Raw genomic sequence first — 21,223 nt, 5'->3', positions numbered from 1 at the left:
TGGAATTAACATCTGGTACTACTGGTGCAATAGGATAAATGGCTTCATTAACTTTTCTTAAGTCTTGTGTGAACCGATATTTATTTGTTCCTTGCTTTAAGATTGGATTTATCGGCGTATTATTTTGGGATCTTCTCTTAACAATTACTCCTTGTTGCAATAAACTTTCAATAACCGGTTTAATTCCTTCTTCCTTTTCTTTAGAAAGTGGATATTGCTTAACGTAAACCGGATATTTATTGGGATTAATTTTAGCTCGATAAGGTGGTATATTTAATAATCCAACATGATTAGCATGCAGTGCCCATAATTCTGTTGGAACTGACGCTAATATGGATGGCGCTTTCAATTGAATTTCTCTCATTGCATTCTCCACGATCAGTAGTTTCATATTATGCTGCAACGGTTTAATGAAGAAGTGAGTTGGTTCCACATTATAAGACCATATGACATAGTCTTTGTTTTGATCTTTGTTATCTGGTACTCTTTCAAGGTATTCAATACATGATTTCACTAATGGATCAATATCTGTAAAGTCTGTGCGTACAGCACATACAAAGAATCGAATCTCTTTAGTTGTTGTTTTCCATAATAATACAAGACCATTGGGAGACATGTAAAAACATGGTGTATTTTCATCCATTTCCTTTTGACTCGTCATCTTATTTGAGAATGGAGGATCAACTGGTTTCATATGTAATATTTTAGCTGCAGCTGCTTGTTGACATGCCGCTAATTTCTTGATTTCGTCCATGGCAAACAACCTGTAAATTAAATCAACATCTGTTAATGTGGATGTAGCTATATAAGCTGTTCCAATGTTATGAGACAATAGTTGATGCACTCTATCTGCAGGAATGTGTATTTCCAACCCATCTGGAGAGCATGAAATAACCGCATTTAATTTGCTTAAAATGTCTCTTCCTAATAGTGACATTGGTGTCGTATTACTCACTATGAATGAATGTTGAAATTTATGTTCATCCACACAAGTTGTCAAAGGTATAGACATTGGTTCAGTTTGAGTCACTCCAGAAATGCCAATTGACTTAACGATTTCCTTACTAACTGGGCATTTCAAATCTTTTCTTCTCAAACACGACATAGTAGCTCCAGTGTCCACTAAGAAAGGGATCCTTTTACCTGCAATGCTCAAGGTTAACTGTGGTATTTCAGATGGTTTACTAGAAATCTGTAATTGAGGTGTATTAATTATCACTTTAACATGCTGTGAGTTTAAATCATCCATGTCCCTCTGTTGTCTGAGTCATGCATTCCATATCACATTTCCTGCAACAGCTGTTTCAGACTGCTGGTTCGGTGTCTGTGTTCGAGGCTGTGTGTATGGGCGTGTATTATTGTTAAAATTTGCTCCTGTGTATGTTTGTCTTTGACATTCTTCCTGCCATTTTAGTTCACAATCTCTTGCCCAATGTCCCATCTGTTGACAATAATGGCATACATCAGACGGATTTCGCCTTGCTCCACGTCCAATCCCATTCTTGTTGAAGTTTCTCCCCCTTCTTGTCATCTGCCTGTAACCTCCTCTCTGTGTGGGGGCCCAACTCTGCCCCTCACCCCAAGCTCCATTTCCTCTGCCTCTGCCTCTTCTCATCTCTCTCCCTCTGTTCGTGTTTTGGAAACCTGTTAAATTGTATGTTGGCTCTTCGTGATTGAGTTGCAAAGCCTGTGTCATATTCTTATTCTTTTCAAACAATCCAATGGCGTCTAACTCCCTTATTTTCTTTAACAAATCTTGTGGAGTTAAAGAATAAACATCTGGTGCGGCGATTTTTAGAGTGTAAGAAGAATTTGAATCTAGTCCATTTAGAAACATAGCAGTGAAAAAGGGATCTTTGTCCTCCTTTATTTCTAATTTGGCCTGTTCTTTCCAGCACTTTTGAAATCTCGCTGCATATTCAAACATTGGTTCATTAGATTTACGTTTGCAGTTCAAAATTTGCGTGATATCTCTCTCTTGCGCAGCATTCTTTTGAAGAAAATCAGCCATTTCTCTAATGTGTTCTTCTTTATGCCTTTTGTCTAACCATGGATATTTCTTCTCCAGTCGAGTTTCATGTTCAAGAGGACCATCATTATCAAAACTTAATGTTTCACATGCTTCTATCAGTTTGTCTACACTAATATTTGGCATTAAAGTTGTCAATATGTAACGAACATCTCTCCCTGACATTGCGCTATGCATTAAAGCAGTTGTCCACCAATTCAGAAAGGCTGTGGGATTTATCAATGGTTTAGGGGCATCCCGTGTGATTTGTGATATTTCACTCAGCGTCAAAGGTTTGTCTAAAACTCTATCATCAAACGTGACTAGTGGAAACGCAACATTCAGAGTTTCTCCGTCCGCTGATTGTTTCTCTTGCTCCTCTTGATATTGTATGTATGTCATTATAAGGTCGTGAAGAATTTCCGCATCTTTATCCGTAATACTGTTAATTACCGCTTTAGTATATTTAGGGTCTTTAAATCTCTCTACATCTAATGTGAAACCCTGTTCGCGCTCATACCGTTTCAACACTCTTTTGAAACTATCAATCATGCATTTAGATACTTCATTGATCTCTATCTCTTGTCCATTCTTCAGTATGGCAAAACATTTTTTAAATTCACAGGACATTGCTTCCTTCAGATAGTTGATTTGTTGTGCCCGAATTCTGTCACTGTGCCCATGATACTTGTTCGATATCATATCAAACATTTTCCTACAGTTTTGCATCCATTCAAAAGTACACTGTCTTCTCCAGCTCTTGATTTGATTGGATATACTTTCCACTGGAAATATCAAAGATGCAGTGACTTTTTTCGGCGTGCAAGATTTAGTTTTGTTTTCTGTACATAAAATCATCCATTCCATAATTTCATTATCAGATTCATATTCGGGCGGAGATATAATGTCATCTATATTAGGGTATAACTTATTCTCTGGTGTTGTCTTGATCATTTGTGTTTTCTCCGCTTGCACTTGTTCCGTATTCATTGTATCTTGTGTCATTATAAGGTTAAATTTCTTCTTTTTCATTAGCTTTTTTGTCATATTTGCTGGCCATTGACGACTCATCATTTCCCATGCTTTGAACACCTTTATCATATATTCTTTGTCCCAACTCGGATTAGGTACGGCAGTATTATCCATTATGTATGCTCGTATGAAGTCTAATTTACTCTTGTCAAAACTACCGTCTCTGGGAAATTTATTATCTGTCCACTCGGAGATGTCTGTTAAGAATGGTTCGATGTAGTAAAATCCTATTTTAGTTTGCATCCACTCTCTAGGTGTCATCTGATTTATTGTTTTAGCTTTAACTTCTTTAAGGTGAGGGTTCGTCTTTAACAATTTCTTCATTGCTTTCCTTTCCTTTCTTGGTAGATCATGTTCTGTTTTGTGTTTTATCTCAATCTCCTCTTTACTCATTTTACTGGATTGTGACCCCATGATTAAATGTTGTTAGTATATAATACACCAAAGCATGCAGCGTCTCTGAAACAAGAACTTTCTTATGTCTCTTCCACTCTCTTTTCTTTTTTTTTTTTGTGCGGGCTGATATAATGATCAACTGTATGTCAGAACGCACTCAACCGCTATATAATCAAAATCACAATAACATTTATTTACAAACAGCACAAGGCGCTAGACAGCCCTTGCCTGTGACACTCGTCCAGACCCACTTTCTCTCTCAAAGTGCTCTAACAGTGTCTCTGTCGGGACGGAGCGCACTATAGCCTCTCGTCTGCACCCCTGCCCAGACCCGCCTTTCTCTCTTTTGAAAAGCGCTCTGACAGTGTGACTTATACTGTGTGTCCACTCCGGAGATTCCTCTTTTTTTTCTTTTTCTATGTGTCTGACCTCTCTTCGTCAGAACACCAAGGCGCGCGCTCGTAAGGCACACACAGTCCGACCCCAATGATAAATTATATGTTAAGTGCTCCTGACAACAGTTGCTCAATACCAATCAACAATCACTATGAGAAGTGGTTCCAATAACCGTACCAATGTAATTAATAATTTGAATCAGTCCCACATAGCCAATAGAACAACATCACACCACATCATCCAAAAACTAGGTACTTCGCAGTGAGCAGTCAGGTAAGCAGTGAAATTCAAAATATCACAAACATCTGCTTACCTGATATCTCGTCACCGACTGTTCGTGACGCCAAATGAAAGGAAGGATGTGTGATGATATCGTTCAAAGGAAGAGCTGTCGAAGTTCTTATTTTGTAGACGTTTATTAGACGATGGCCATCGGGTCCATTCCATATACAAAGATGGTCTGGGCAATGTACCACTGTCGATGCACAGCTTATATAGGGTTACACATCTGTATCTTATCATATGAATAACATGTTTTCCAGGGGCACTACCTCCGTTGGGAGCCATCCATCAAGTGATTGACAGCTATCTCACAACATAGTATGTGTCATCACATGCCCACATCTGGAACCGTTCCAAACTTAACCATGGATCCATTGTTTGTATCTAAAAGACCCCCCAGAAGGGCTATGCCATTTTACCCAAGGTGTCATACAGACCAGGGAATGTTTCTGTCACACGTCCAACATCCAAAATCAGTAAAATACATAGGGTCAGATAAAAATCATACTAACAGCTATACTATATATAATGTATATTTAGGTAGGAAGTAGCTAACATGTACCTCTGAGGCAAAGGGAATACTTGGTGAATAGACAAATCACCAAATAGCAGTATTGTTAACTTAAACAAGACTATGTGTTTATTACAGTTCTGTCAGAATGCACTGAAGTATTCTACTTAGACACTAAGTACGTTTCAATTCACCTGTTTTTATTCGCATTCACAATTTGCACGTAGTAAAACCTGAGTGGAAACACCAGACATGTCAAAAAAAATCTCAAAATATTGCAAAACTGCTAATATTGGCATAACAACGTGGACGGAAACTTAATCTGAATTTTCTTTTTGCTGATTTTCCAGTAATTTTGTTTAAATTTGTGCTACATTTGAATGGAAACCTGGTTATTGTTCTTCAGAGACAAAAAAGGAACCTCTTAGCAGAGGGATTTCACTCTGAAAGGCTGATTTTTCTTGGTTTGTGCAAACATGAAGTCGACGTCACCAGCAAGCTAGCTTTAGCATTAGCTCAGCTAAGTTTTATGGAAAATAAGGGCTGTTTTTAGCCATCTAGCGGCATGGCTAATGGGAATGTTGGATAGTCAATTGGACTAAACTGAAATATTTTGACAATTACATCATAAATTGCCATGAATTTGTATAGATAGACGTTAAATCCCAGTAACTGAAGTGATCCCCTGACTTTTTCATTTATCGCCATCATCGACAAAATTTTAATGTATACAGTACTTCAGTTTACCTCCAAATACCTACAAAACCTTTGACATTCCCATCATCCTCAGCTGTACTTTGTGTTTAGTTGACAATTAGTAATTGTCATTGTGAGCGTGTTAGCATGCTGACGTTAGCATTTAGCTGCTGTGTTTAAATACAGCCTCAGAAGAGCCATTAGCATGACTGTAGACGTTAGCTCTCTGTGGGTTCGTCAAAATGAGCCTCACATTAGGATACAAGATAAACTTTATTTCATTTACTGCAAATTGCATTTACTACAAGGTCAACACATAAAAACAAAGATAAAAACTAAGGAGTCATTTGATCCAGTGTTAATATAAAAATGATTAGTGTCATTAGACATAAAACATTGATTACTGTTGGTGTAATTGTGCCAAACAAATAAATTTATGTAATGTCATCTAAGAAACCATGCCTTTCTTCAGCCCCTTTGTGGTTATTATTTGAGATATTATAATAAAAATAGCATCGTCTCATTTTGAGAAAATAAAAGATTTAAATTAATTTCTCTCTGTAAGTAATTACTTGTGCAATTAGGCAAAAAAACAAATCAAGAAACAGTCCAGTATGCAGTCCAACAAATCAACATAATGGAAAACAGTGCAGCCCATTAACACAACAAAGCTGCAGCTACTGCTTGTTAAGACTCCATTTACAATGCAAAACCTATTTAATATCAAACAAAACTTACATGAATGGACAACAATCAGAGAATCATACTTTTTTTTAAAAAAAAAATAAAATGTTTACTTGCTCTTTACAACAACAACAACACTGCATCAGCACTGAAACAATATTTTACTTCCATTTGACGCGATACAAACACGCAGTGACAGTGAAGCATCTTCTCTCTGATTTCAGATGAAACGCGGTGCGGACCGAGTCTACGTGGACCAACAGACGCTGAGTCATGTTCACAGCCACGTGTGACGAGAGCGGACACAACTGTCACGGCTCATGTGTCTTTTACAGTTTTAGAGTGTGTGGTGTGTTTTTGCAGGCGTGCATGTGGACTTAAAGGGTCTGTACTATGTGTGTGTGTGTGTGTTTTAGTAACTGTGTGTGGCAGGAGATGAGTGTGTTTTCATGATGTTTATGCATGTGACATGGAAATGAGTAGAGTGTCTGAGAATGTGTGTTTTTTTATGACTGTGAATATGTGTCTGTTGTTGTAGTGTGTGTTGACTTTTTTAATGTATGTGTGTGTGTGTGTGTGTGTGTGACATGGATGTCTCCTGACAGCATGCAGAGAGCTGGCACACAGCTGTCCTCTCCTCCACCCACAGTCCTGTCTGACACGGTGAACGTATCCTGACTTTATGACTGTTTTCACCAATGAGACTCAGGACGACACACACACACACACACACACACACACACACACACACACATCAGATGGTGCAGAGCCCAACACAAACCCTGGGACGAGGTGACAGAGCGTGGACTGTAGACTGTCCTGTTCAATTCCTGCATAACCATCGCAGTGGGCGAATTGTTTTAATGGAGAGCGGCATCTCCATCTCCGGTGGAAAAAAAAAACGAAACCAAAAAAAACTCCAAACAAGTTGAAGTTGAAGTTGCATCGGATGATTTCTGCAACTGACATCCAAACAGCGAGTTCACAGACTCTCTGGAAGGACAGGGTGACCATGAAGCAAAGGGGGTTTTATGCATATTCAGTCCCTGATCTACATCAGAAAATATATATATTTTTTATCCAGTTAAAGAACAGTATTAAAAAATAAACATGACCTTGCATCTGCATACAGCAGCTCTGTTTTTGATTTCTGTTTTCTGTTGTTTTTGTGGGAAAAAGGAATCTGCACATTTAATATTGCAAGTTCCCAAAAGATTTTTAATGATGCACCGTTGTGTTCTTCAAGGTCTTTGTTGGACAAAGAAGAAAAAACAAGTTGAACTGTATTCATAAAATAATGTGTGATAACAAAAGATGATGTTTCTCTGAGGTGAAGGTAGAAAAACAGATTAGATAATAAAAAATAAAACTGTATAAATAAAATGAGTGTTTAATGAAACAAACCTTCACCCCAAAGACGTAAGAAAAGCTTAAAAAAAGGCATTAAAGTTCTGCAGGTGTTAATTTAGTCGACAAAAATGTGACAAAAACTACATAAAAAAGTAACCTTTGAAAACAAAAACTCTTGTCAATAAATTAAAACTAAACAATAATGTGAAAGATGAACAAATTTATTGAGGATAGTGGGTTTATTGTCAGTGTGTGTGTGTGTGTGAACCATTACAGCCTTTATAAACTGGTAAACTCTCCAGTAACCTCAAAGATGGGGGCAGCTGCAGCCTCAGAAGACATAAACATTAAAAACTGACCAAAAACTAAAACGTCTTTATTTTTTGGTGACTAAAACAAATATAGTTATGAATTAGGAGGATCATACCTTGTTCTAGAAGTAAAAATCCCATTAATTTTTTCCCATTAATTAATAATAGTGTCGATGTTACCGTACTCACAGTTGGAGCCTGGATGGACACGAATCTCTCTGTTAAATCATCAGTACAAAAGACAAACAGCTGGATTAGAAAATATCTGGTTCTTTGATAAAAAAGTTGAAGGAACAAGCCTGTAGATGTAAAAACATCCAATCACTCAGCTTAAAGTTTGGTTACGTGTGTGACTAACAGTTAGAATAAACTCAAGATTAAATAAACTCAAGATTAAATAAACTCGAGATTAAGGAGCTGATAATACTGAAACACAATCTGCAGCTTGAGTTGATTCACTTTAAATTCGGGCTCAACTGTGGATGAATTCAACAACTAAACTGAACTACCAGACCGGCTTCTTCTTCATAGCAACAGTGGCTCATGGGTATTGTAGTATTTTAAGCCATCCGCCAAAATCACAGACAAAACTTCTCAGAAAGAAAGTTAAAATAATGAAAACTAATAACATAAACCTACTGAGTTGCTACATTATCCAGGAGAGTTTCAACACTGAATAAAATTGAAAGAAAAGATTGAAATGGGAAGACATTTTATTCAAAATTCTAAGACTAAAACTAAATCAGATGTCAAAATGAACACTGCCAATTACAAAAAAGAACATCTTTGCACAGCTGTGTTTAGTTATTTTGGTTCAACTTTCATGTTTTTGGACCTGTGTCTCCGATGTGTCTGAGTTCTGTGGTTCTGTCAGAATCACAGCTGTAAGGAAACACGTGTCAGTAAAAAGGCTGCAAGCAAACCGCACGAGATTTTGAAATGTTTGAGACCCCGACACCTAACAAAAGTATTTTCAATCATTTTGTCTCTTTTTTACTTCTTGAAGCCCACACACAACACGGTCTGTCAGGCGCCGACGTTACACGATAATAAGAATCCCGACTGACCTCAGAGCCGTCGCTCACATTTATGTCTCTGTCAGCAGATGTGCACCGAGGAAACAGACAGACAGGAGAGAAAGAAAAGATCTAAATGAAGCCGTGGCCTCGGAAACTAAACTTTGTTGTAGGTTTTGCAGATTGAACTGGAGGTGAGCAGGTTGTCTGTGCGGTGCACGACTCCTGCCAGTGTCTGTGTGTGTGTGATCAGGACGCCTTGTACTTAAAAAACAGAGCAGTCTGTTGTATTTATCACAGAGAGGAACTTTATAAAACAATAAAATGACTTTTTAAATTGTGTGTTGTGTTTTGCCATTAATGCTGCTTGTCTGAGAGCCTGGTATTGATTATTACCAGGTTATAAAACTATATCGATCACATCTAAAGGTCATTTAAAACTCAGAGTTGCATAAGAAATGTAAAAGAAAACACACTGAATTTGAGCTGGGAAGGTTTTATTAACCCTCCTGTTGCTCTCGGGTCAAATTTGACCCATTTTCAAATGTTTTTATATCACAAATATGGATTTCTCTCATCTAACTGCCTGAAAATCACATGGCTGGTTCCTTACCACACACTTGGCAAGTAAAAGTAATGATCACTACTTTCATTGAATTTTAGGTGTTTTATTAAAATTTAAAGCATCTGTGGACTTTTGTTCTCTGGAGTCAAAATTGACCCGGGAGGACAAAAGTTGCACAGTCAACGGGAAGACAACAGGAGGGTTAATGCAAAAACAATAAAACATAACAATAATTTTAAAAAAAGAAGTAAAATTGCCCTATATCCATTTATGTGAAATGTTGTCATTTTATTTTGTAGAGACATTCATGGTCCCCAGATGATGAATCCTAATAACTTTTTTGATCTTCTGACTTCATCACATCAGCATTTTAATGTGTCCAGTACTTTGATATTATTCTCATCATCCTCAGCTGTACTCTTTGTGTTTACCATTGTAACCATGGTGACCATGTTAACATGCTGGTACTAGTGTGGCTGTAGATCCTAGTCTTGTTCCCCGATGTCCAAACTGTGCTGTGAACAACAACAAGCTAGCAAACTGTTTAACATTTATTCATCTGGCAGATCAAAGCAACCTGCCCTCCTGAAAATGGTGCTTTGGTATATATATATATATATATATATATATATATATATATATATATATATATATATATATAGTATATTTAAAGTTATAGGACCCCATGAGGCATTTGTATACTCTAGACTCAGGCTGTGTCTTATAATTATACCACTAATCTAAAAAAATATGTTTTGCTTTTTAGTAATATGAAAAGGGTTTTGAATATATTGTATGTTTTGACAGTTGAGGGAATCTTGAATGAATAAGCTGTTGTATGGGATCATGAACACACCGCCAACACAGCTGTCAGCTATCATGTAATTATGGGCTGTATTTAAATACTGTGTCACTTTATGATTGATTTGTCTTGAAAAAAGACCGAAATGTTGACTCTTTTTAATAAATCATTACAGAGGTGAGAGATGTGTGTGACTTTCTCCTCCAGATGACGCAAGCGCCGCAAGGTTTTCAGGTGCATGAAGTAACATTTGAACACCGAGCAGAGAACTTTTTTTTTTTCTTTTAATTGCTGTTGTTTTTATAGAGAGACCTAGAGAGGCATAAAGAGAGAGAGAGAGAGAGCTTATTAAGTGAGTACTCTTGGAAGAGGAAGGTCTTCAAGTGATTTCTCAAGACAGAGGGGGATCCTGCTGATCTAATCAGGTTTGGTGAGTCGTTCCACCACCGGGGGAGCAAACAGGAGGTTTGGATTGAGATTTTCAGCCTCGCAGTGACAGAAAGCAAGAAAACTTTATATAACATTTCATACCCGGGGCAATTCAAACAGGATTTTACTGCAAGAACAATTAAAAACAATTACCAGTTGAAACTATACATACATTAAAACTATGTAAACATGCATAAGAATGATTAAACAATGTAAGCACATAAAAGACGTCCAGTAATAAAGCACTCGAGGTGACTGTGATGAGGTCTGAGTGTTGAGTCAAAGGCTTTGGGGAGCAGCTTTAAGTCTGGTTTTAAATGTATCTACAGATGGGGCCCGTCTTTCAATTTTCAGGAAGCCGAACTAAAAGCTGCTTCTTCATGCTTAGTGTCAACCCGAGAGACGACTGATAAACCGGTCCCTGATGATCCGAGGGTTCTAGGGGGTTCATAATTAGCAAATGAGAAATGTATTTAGGGCCAAAGCTGCTGACCGATTTAAAAACAATTAAGAGGATTTTAAAATGGATTCTAAAAGTGTGTTTGAAGGACTAGTCGTTGCACATTTGCGGATCGTAGTGAACGAGGAGGCCCATAAACCTGAATGAGCCTCCTCCTTTCCCAGCAGTGACTAAGGACATAAAAAAGTAACTTGACAAGACATTAGATGACACCAAACTTGACTTTACACACCAAAAATGACATAATCGGAGCTACTCTTTTAGGATTTTCTTTAAAAAAAATCAATCAACACGTCTCACATATCTAAACCCACCCTATGAATATTTGTTAAATGTAGCACTGTGGTAGAAGAGCAGCCCAGATGGCCCCCTTGAACTCATACAGCACATATACTGTAGAGCTGCTCCGTCGCTATAATCTAATAAAATGCTTTAGTGGAATCTGACAAGGCAGAACTAATGTCCGATTTCAGCTACGGACATGAAAATGTGTGCATCTCTGGTTGTGAATCCAGTTAGTAAATTGGTCGTGGGAGGAAAACTATTGAAGCGACTTGTTGATGGTGTGGTTATATATTAATATATAGAGTTAGCTGTATTTTTTTTTTGCTGCATATTTTCCACATCTTCTCAGACATGCTGTTCCAGTCATGAAAACTGAAGACCGCAATGGAATCTGTTAAAACCTTCTGAATGGATTTTTAAGCAGAAACCTCATGATTTCTTTAGCAAAACCAGAATGATAATCTTGAACAGTTCAGTTAATTTTATTACCCTGGATATGACTGAATGTTCCGATGTTAAGTGGCTTATTCTGGCTTATAATTATTATATCCCATGTATTATTTGATTAGGAGAAATAACATGTGAGGTACATACTGTATGTTTCCATCATATCTGCGAGCGTTAAATCCATTTAGTCTGCAAGGATTTAAAAACATATGTTGCTTGCATTAGATAACAGCGTTACCCAGTGAGATATGTGTTTTGATCGTCATATTCTTTGATATTTTGTTAATGTTTTCTCATGTATATTTGATCTGAACTACCAGGCGCTAATCGGTTCTGTCCTGTGCACTTGTCGATTCAGTGTTGTGTAACTGTCTTGTAAAGTGTCGGCAATAATAAACCGAGTCTGTTTCTGCATGTAACCTCTGTACCGGCTGATTAAAGCCATTCTGGTGCTGATCAAAGAGGATCAGGGAGGAAGAGGCCGAAAAACATTACAGTTCCTTCCTTTTATCTGCTCCTTAAACTTCCACCGTTCTAACTTTTTGTGACATGGTGCGGATGGCGGATATTCTAAAAAGACAAAAAGCTCTTCTGTCTTCAACTCCGATCAATACTAAATAAAGACTTTTTGATGGAATATAAGTTGAATAAAACATCGCACAGCAGTCGGCCTGCAACACTCAGATGTTGGATCTTGTCTTATCTAGCAGCACATAAGTTGTGGCGAAAACACACACGTTTCCGAATGGTTACAACTACTACACGAGCACATTTTATGCATCAAAGAAAACAAAAACTGTCAGTTTTGCTCCAGCTACAGAAAACTTTTAGGCACTTTACATGTTTTAGATTATTATCCATAATGCATCACCGTCAGGGAGGCGTCTGATTGGTCCCAGATTCATCCTGCAGCATGACAATGAGCCCAAGCCGGAGTCATTAAGAACTATCTTCATCAACAAGAAGAACAAGGAGTTTTACACGAAGAGACAGAAGCAGCTGAGACGCCGAAATCCACAGAAGAAGAACTGCGGCAACTTCTCCGAGACGCAAGAACGACCGACCTGCCGAGTACCTGAAACACCGAGGAGAAGCTGCTCACAGGAAATACTGATTTCATTCAGGTTTCTGCTGTTTAATGAACTTTGTATGAAATTAATTGATGAATAAAAACTCTTCATGGCATCCTCACTTTACTTTACTACAACTTTTGCACAGTGTTGTGCATTTGAAAGGAAGACAACAGCAATAAATGAAACAACGGGTTACAAAAACAAACATGGGAGACATTTATTCACCTCACAATTATGACTTAGCATCTTGTAAATGATTAGAAAATCATCTCCACTTTGGCGACCAAAGATTTCACCACGTTTCTCTCTTTCGATTAAGTAACATTGTCATTTTTTCTCAACATTTTTTGCTGGCAGAGATGTGTGTGTATATAAGTGTGTATATTATAGTCGTTATTATCTTCCGTATATCCCTTTTTTCAGTTTTACCTTGTTAATTTTGTCATGAGAAGGGATTCCCTGCGGTGAGGGAGAGAACTAACATATAACAGTACAGTAGGGGGAAAAAAAAGATAAAAGGTTTAAAAAAAAAAAAAAAAACTGAGATAAAAGGTTTCTTTAGGATGTTCAAACATCACATCATCACAACCGCCGTGTGGTTTCAGCTCACTGATCGTTTTGACAGGCTGCCTAGAAACATCCGCAGAGTGAGTCGGAGGAGAAATCATTTTCTTTACTCTGTTATTTTTGACTTCAGATGTGGTTACAGCGCAGTGTCATCGTTTTTCTTCTTCTTCTTCTTCTACACAGCTGCTTATTAGCTACTGGGGAGATGTTTGCCTGCCGGGGGGGGCTGTGACAGAGTGTAATCCTGCAGATAAAAAACGATCACTCACCTCATAAAAACTGGCTGAATGATCGTCTCTAATTTGCCATTGGGGAGGGGGGGAGGGGGGGGGGGAAATGTGCCCCGGCCTGCTCACTGAGGGATTTCACCACTGTACATCCCTGGAGTTTACAGAAGAATTGTACTTGCCCGGGCCTGATGATAACTAGGCTCAACAGGCTCATTAAAGCAGACCTGAGTAGAGAGCAGAGGAGGACGAGGCTCCGCTGTTACCTGCCAGTCAGGTGAACTGTTTGTGTTTCTGTTTTTCTCTACAGGTGACGTCAACACATCGGCTTCCACAAGTAAGTGTCTAATCCGACACCTCATTGGTTGATTTAAATCCCCCCTAATGTATATTAATGGAGATATAAAACCTCAATAATAAACATAAAGTAGAATTATCACCTTTCTGACGATATCAACAAAAGCTTCATAAAAATAGAATTTATAGCAGAGTTGTTGTTATTGGATGCAATAAATTACACAAGTGTTCCTGATAAAGTGCTCGCTGCTTGTACATCCATTAAATTTGGGTTTAATTCTACTGAACGACGGACTTTGGCTGATGTGATGTGATGCGGCGTCCGTGTTTGTTTGGTTTTCAGGCACTTCCATATTTAATAAGTGCCATGTCGGATTTTTATCAGAGCTTTCAGAAAGTTCTCCAGTCATAATTACGACTTGGGTGTTGACTTGAATGCTACTGAAAAGTAGAAAACTCTGATATGACATGAACACAGCGAGAGAAGATGTCAACCAATAAGTTCTCTCAGCAGCTGTTATGGTAGAAATACACATAAGACCACGATGACTGGGTACAGAGGTAGAGTTTTGCTAAGTCCTTGGTCACATGTGTGTTAGCTGATAAGTTCAATATGTTACATTTACTGTGTCTATCAGATTTTCTTTCTCGTTCTAGTAGTTACTGTCTCATCCACTTCGGGGACATAAAAAGATGCTACCAAAGTTATTTACCTTCACTGCATCCAACCATCTCAACCAATCTGCACCTTTGTATCCTGCCTAAGAAGTATCACAGACAGAAAAAGGGACAAGAGTCGTCCCCTCAGAGCTCATTATCTTGTATAACCAATGTGAAAACATGAATCTACAATATTCAATCCATCAAAGTTATCTTGAAACAAAAAACTTTTTTTTATTCTTTGGAAAACACAGAATTGTGTGTTTACGGCGGTTTATCTTCACAGTAGGTGTTATAAACCGTATTAATTATTTATCCAAAAGCCGATTAAACATCATCTAAAGAGATAAAGCAAGAATAAGCAACATAATCCATTAAAAGAAGGATTAATACATCTGTAAATGCAAGCATAGACTGTGAGATTAAAAGTAAGCTGATCAAAAGCAGAAAAACATTAAAGCAACTCTTTAAAAGTGTCTTTTAAAAAAAAGACACTTAGATAGACTTTATAGATTTATAGTGCAGAATTTACAGATGACAGATTCCTGGTGGGATGAGTGAGGATGTGTAATCTTATTCAACCACACGCTCGTTCGGAGCTGACTCTCTAACCTCAGGTCTCCTGTTCCCTCCAACGAGTAGGAGGAATAGACATGAAGCACTAGAGCTGGTATTCCCCCCGCATAGCAAGAAATGTTGTTTTTATTATCCAATTAGGGGAAATTTCAACAAATTCGATTTGCAGCAGGGGCTCCTGTGCTCTTACTTTCAGCTCACATGCAGACTCGTTTTGCTTAACAACAGAGAATTTCAGCCAAGAAATGTGATTGCTTTATTAGTTGCAGATTATACCGCGGGTGGTAGCAGACGCAGGGTGGTCTGGGTGGTACTGAAGAGGAGGTTGACCTAACAAATGGACTGCAGCAAGCGCTGGGATCAAGCCAAGTTAAAGTCTCTTTGAGTATCTTTGATTTACACACACACACACACACACACATGCTGAAATTCTTTCTAATTTTACATCCAGAATTGATTATTGCCGCATACTGATTTCTGGCCCGTTCATAACAGCAACAAGTGGTCTTCAATTGGTCCAAAAATGCAGCAGCATCCAAGAAGTTTGATCACATGGCTACTAATTCAAACCAGAGATGATTTCAAAATCCTCCCTCAGACCTACGAGGCTTTAAAGGGGACATATTACACTCTGTGGGATTTTCTGTTATTTATATACTGTTATGATGTTGGATGTTAAACAAAGTCACGGTTGTAAATTATGAGGTTTACTTATTATATGTAAAAATACTCCCTAAAAGTCAAAAGCCAGAGCTTCAGTCTGCTCTGAATGCTCCGTTTGCAAAGTTGCTTCTTCTTCCTCCTCGTGATGACATCAGATTGTTCGCACATGCTCACAAACGGCCGTCTGTTTGTAGTGTTTGTTGCTATATTTTGTGATATTTTGAGTTAAGAACGAGAAAAAGAAGTGAAATCCTATTGATATTGTTTCGTTATGTAGCCTCTGGAGCTGCTGAGGGGCGGCTTCTGGAGGCTGACCAATCAGGACAGAGTTGGCTCATCAGGAGGTGGGGCCTTAAAGAGACAGGAGCTAAAACGGCCTGTTTCAAACAGAGGCTGAACTGAGGGGCTGCATAAAGGGCCAGTATAAGATAAATAAAGAGTTCTTTTTAAATGTGAATCACGCAAAGATGTTCCAGTAAAGCTGCAGAATATAAATAGAGACCTGGAAATGTGGATGACATGTCCTCTTTAACCCGGGTTGAATCCCCCCTACATATCTAGTCTTGTTAATCTATACACTCCATAACATCCTTAACCCCCTCTCCATGCTGGTTTTTTAACTGTCTGTAGATTCTGTAAAAAAAATAATCCTTTGAGGGTAGTGCCTTTGCTCACCGTGCTTCCCTCCTTTGGAATAAGCTTCCAACACAAGTTTGGGAGACAGGCCTTGTGAAAATGTTGAAATCCAGGCTCAAATCTCATCATTTTTCTCTTAGATTCAACATTTGAGTAAAGATCCAACTCGCTCCTACTTGACAACTGGTCTCCTTCATTTCATCATTGTTGTACTGACATTTTTTAACTGTGGTAACTGGGCTTGTACCTGTGTGTCGTGTGTGTTTTTATGCATGTGTGCTTTGTGTCTGTCGTTTTATTCAACCTGTAAAATGTGCAAATCAACTCAAGTATCAAGTTTTCCAACAGAAAATTGGCCTCTATGTGAGTCAAGAAATATAACAGAAATTAAATATCATAAAGATTTGTACTACTAATTCACTTAATCTTTCATAAACTGGCAGTTATTACAGCTCAAACCTCTCTTTAATTAGCACTATATTAGTCTCAGTGTGTTTGTTGTTTTGTTACAAGAGCAACATTCATGTGGCATTGAATTAGTGGCAGTAAATCATCGTGGTGAGAGAGGATGTCTGCTCCATGTGCATGAATGCAGTCCTGTGAGCTCGACCCTCCCTACACTCTGGCAACCGCTCAACACTCGGAGGCGGGGATAGAATAGACAGTCTGCTCCTTTGATTGGTCATTTAGAATACTGATCATGACCTTTGATTGGCTGTTTGGTTTGGTTACTGACACAGTCAAAGACAGGCCTGAGAGAGCAAAGGGAAACACAAATAATGATATTTAACAGCTGATTCTCTGTTTTTTTTCACCATTTACACTTATGAAAAGTGTTAGGCATCATAACAAAAGCCTTAACACTGTTTATACTCACTTTCAGATTTGTGGAACCTTTATTTTGCTTATAAAAACTGAAAAAGAGGCGATTTCACTGATATTTTTCCATCCAGACCACATTAGACTAAGTTCAAAAACCCACTATACTTAGACTTGTCAAACGTGGACTAGATTACCAAGGAGACTCCAGAGACTCATTAAAACACAGCTTCAGATTTGTGAAACCTTTATTCTATTTGTGAAAACTGAAAAAGAGCACAGCCAGGATGACACTTTGTATTTAAAAAAAACACCATATTTGAGCATAATGAGCAGTAATACACAGTAAGTGAATTATGAAGAGGGAGGATGTGTTTGTTTGTTTGTTGTTTGCTTCATTACAGATGAGGCAATTGAGTCTAAGAGGAAATCGCGTGCAGGTCAACAGCTTTACAGTGCAGGGTGTGTTATATTAGAAAGTGATTTGGAGAACAGCTGATGGTGATTTAATTAAAAAAAAAAGGGGAAGGTTATGTGAGGATGCAGTCTGGCGTCCAGTCACACCACACAAATATTTGTCATGTGCAAAAGCACATGACAAATATTCTGTTTTTCTTCTATTTTTGGTCACTTGATGAACACTGATTGACATTAAAGTCATACTGAGGCCATGATGTGATTAACTGAACTCACCTGCATCTTTTGCATCTGATTCAGTGTTGGATTTTTGATGTTGACCTTGATTTTTCAAGTGTTTTAGCTGCCTAACCTCAACTGTAACTGAGTACTTTGTGTTGCCTAAACCAGGATTGGATTGACTTAAAGTTGCTTGAGATACAACTTAGACATGTTTTAACTGCCACTTCATTTAAGACTTGACTTGGCATTGCGTCAAATGATTTGACCTTTGACTCCGAGTTGTCTTGACTGACTTCACATTATCTTTTCTCAAATGACTCGGACATTTCACAGATGACTTAGAAGACTTAGATGGGTCTTGATAAACTTTGACATGAGACTTGACTTGGATTGTAGCAGTTGTCCTTGACTTTAGGCTTCACTTGGATTTGTCTCAATCGACGTTGACTTAAGACTTCACATGAACTTTTCTCAAATGACTTGACCTTTGACTTAAACATCCCACAGATGACTTGTGTCTTGACTTGAACTTTTCACAAGTAACTTAAGCTTTATTTTATACTCCCGAGCGGACGGATAGTTGATGTGTTTATACTACCTTCTGGGGTCCGCTTGGGAGAACGCGCTCCACACACATGCGCAGTAGATCGCCGTCTACAGGTACACGGATGTCCGCACAGAGCCAACGCGCACACCCTCTGATGACGAGATTTACGTCACGTGGACCCTCACGGACTATAATTTGAGCTTTAGAATGACTTCGACGTGTCTGGATCATGTTTGACTTGAGGCTTGACTTGGACTTTTCTCTAATTACTTGAGATTTGACTTAATTGGCTAAATAACTCAACTTTACTCGATCTTGTCTCATTAGACGTCTTGGGTGGTCCGATCACAGGTGGACGGCTCTGAGTACGTCTGTTCACACCTGGCATTACAGTGTGTCTCCACATGTGTCTTGAGTGACCACTTGTGATTGGATCTCACTTCCCCGCTCTCAAATAAACACGTACATCATTTCCATTTGCAAAGAACAAATGCGTTGTTTTTAAACTCCAGCAGGAGGACCAGGTCCCTCCGTCCAAAGCTGTACTCATTTGATAACAGGATAAACAAATATACAACGCATTATGTGTCCCCTCAGGAAAATCAAATGCCCGTCCTATTGATTTGCTCTAGCGAAGCATCAGAACATATATATATATATAAAACAATAAATGATCTCCCAGCAGCTGCGTCTCCTCATTGAGCCGAGAGAGACGCTGCGCGCATTTACGCACGAGGCACAGCAACGTGACTTGATCATTTAAATCTCCCAACAGGATCAGTCAGGATCTAATGTTAATTAATGTTCTGTCTTCTTCTACACATCCAAAAGGTCAGCTGTTACACACACACGGTCCAGGTTCATACAGTGAAATTGTTTGGAGTAAAGCAGCTCCTGATAAATCCTGAGCTCATTACAGTCGAGCAGCGCAGCAAAACTAAAAACTGTAATTATCAACTTGACAGGACAGAAGAAACTATTCAGGGGAAATTAAATGGTTAGCTTCTGAATTTTTTGGACAGACAAGTGAAAAACAAGTTATTTTCTGGTTTCGGTTCAATTTCTATTCCAACTGCTGATTTGAAGATGAAAATGGGTTTGAGGGGAAAGGGAAAAACAGGAAGTGGATTTCATATTTTTTTAAATTCACACCAAAACACAGAAAAAACATGTATGTAATGCAGTTGTTTATCCTGTTATCAAACACAGTTCAACACAGTTTTGGACAGAGGGTACACGGAGGCAGCAGTGCCCTTTCCGTGCCTAGTCTGCCAGAAAATAGAGGACGTCAGTTGAGTGGGCGGTCCTTCAATGTGACCCAGGACAGACAGCATTCACACTGCTGAAAGAATGTGTCCTCATTGCATCTTGGGTGCGTTCACACCTGTACTTAGAGATGTCAACTTGTGATCTAATCACCCAAGACGCATTTTAATGCCAGGTATAAACAAGGCCTTTGACTTGACACTTAATTGGACTTGTCTCAACCGTCTTTGTCTCGACTTGGACTTATAGCCTCAGTGATCTTAACCAGAGTTAAACAAGGACGACTGGATACGCCCTTTCAGAGGGTGTCTGATGACGAGGGAGTCACAGTGTGAAAGTCAGTCCTTGTTTATTTTTTCTTAAAAGGTGTGAGTGTGTGTGACCGAGTGTCTGTGTCTACATTTGCACCTGCATCTGTGTGTGTGTGTGTGTGTGTGTCGGGGGGGCTGTCTGACCGAGAGGGAGTCACAGAGCAAGAGAGTCAGTCCGTGTTTATTTTCCTGTCGAAGTGACGACTCTCTTAAAGACGTCTTCACCTTATCTCATGTTGACTCACGGTGCTGCCCGACCGCAAGGTTTTTTCACCTGGGTTACACACACACACACACGCACATCCTCGACACCCTTCAGACGTGACACAATCACCCCAGCAGCTGCCTCATGGAGGGGCGGGGGGAAGGATAAAAATGAGAGAGATAACAGAAGAAAGACATTTGAGGACACAGTCATCAGAGAAGAATGAATGGAAAAGATTCTGTGTGTGTGTGCGTGTGTGTGTGTGTGCTGGCTGCTCTCTGTCCCTGGTTACTTGCATGATAATTACCTGAGCAGCTCTGTAATTAGGCTCACAGCAGAGCAGAGCGCCACAATGGCAGAAAATGACAAGCCACTGGGACTTGTAAAACCACTAACTTCTACAGACACACAAACTAAAATGCACAGAATGGCACACAAAGGACTTTCTGTCCTATTCTGCTTCCTGTCAGCAAGAATAAACCAAGAGCCTTAAGTGCCTGGTCTCATCAGAGAGTAGCAAAGCAGAATAGCTTGTTTGCATATGAAGTCACGTCACTGTGTTGCTGTGGCACAAACTGTAGATAGAGGGCAGGAAGTCATTTTCTACATAGGAAGCACTGTCATAAACTCTCAAAATGCCTATGGTTTTCATTTATGGTTGCTTAAATCAAACCAAGAACCGAAAAGGAGCTTTTATCGAGTACCAGCAGTGTGTGCAACGACCACTTCATCAAAGGTAACTTATGTGGCTAAGTGTATGTAGCTTCCTGTTTCCTCACTTTGTAATGTTAAAGTTGTTGTTTTTTCTGTGCTTTGTTGGAGTTTGTATCCCTGTAACTGAACAACAACACGTAGCAATGATAGTTAATGCTAGCTAACTACAAAGTGTTTTCTTATTGCTACAAGCGTTTAATTATGGTTTTGTTGTTCTCTTGAGGCTGCTCTAGTGCTTTAAATGACATTGAGTATGTCAACTGGTCTCCTACAGTTAACCTTTGTCATCAGAAAGGTAAGCCCATGTCAGAGGTATCACGTCTACGAGAAGAAAGGGTGAACCCAGAGCCCAG

General features: G+C 38.9%; 1 long non-coding RNA gene across 1 annotated transcript; it reads right to left on the bottom strand.

Moving 5' to 3' along the window:
• Positions 1–12,469: 12,469 nt before the first annotated feature.
• LOC122998651 lies at positions 12,470–13,971 on the bottom strand. Its single transcript, XR_006407464.1, has 2 exons — positions 13,580–13,971; positions 12,470–12,745 (listed from the first exon to the last, which is right to left on the bottom strand). It is a non-coding gene; the product is annotated as an uncharacterized LOC122998651 (long non-coding RNA).
• Between the last annotated feature and the right edge of the window lie 7,252 nt (positions 13,972–21,223).

The sequence above is a fragment of the Thunnus albacares genome, chromosome 15 (assembly GCF_914725855.1).
Source record: "Thunnus albacares chromosome 15, fThuAlb1.1, whole genome shotgun sequence".
Lineage (NCBI taxonomy): Eukaryota > Metazoa > Chordata > Actinopteri > Scombriformes > Scombridae > Thunnus > Thunnus albacares.
Note: the sequence above shows the minus strand (reverse complement) of the source record. Positions and strands in the feature narration are given on the sequence as shown.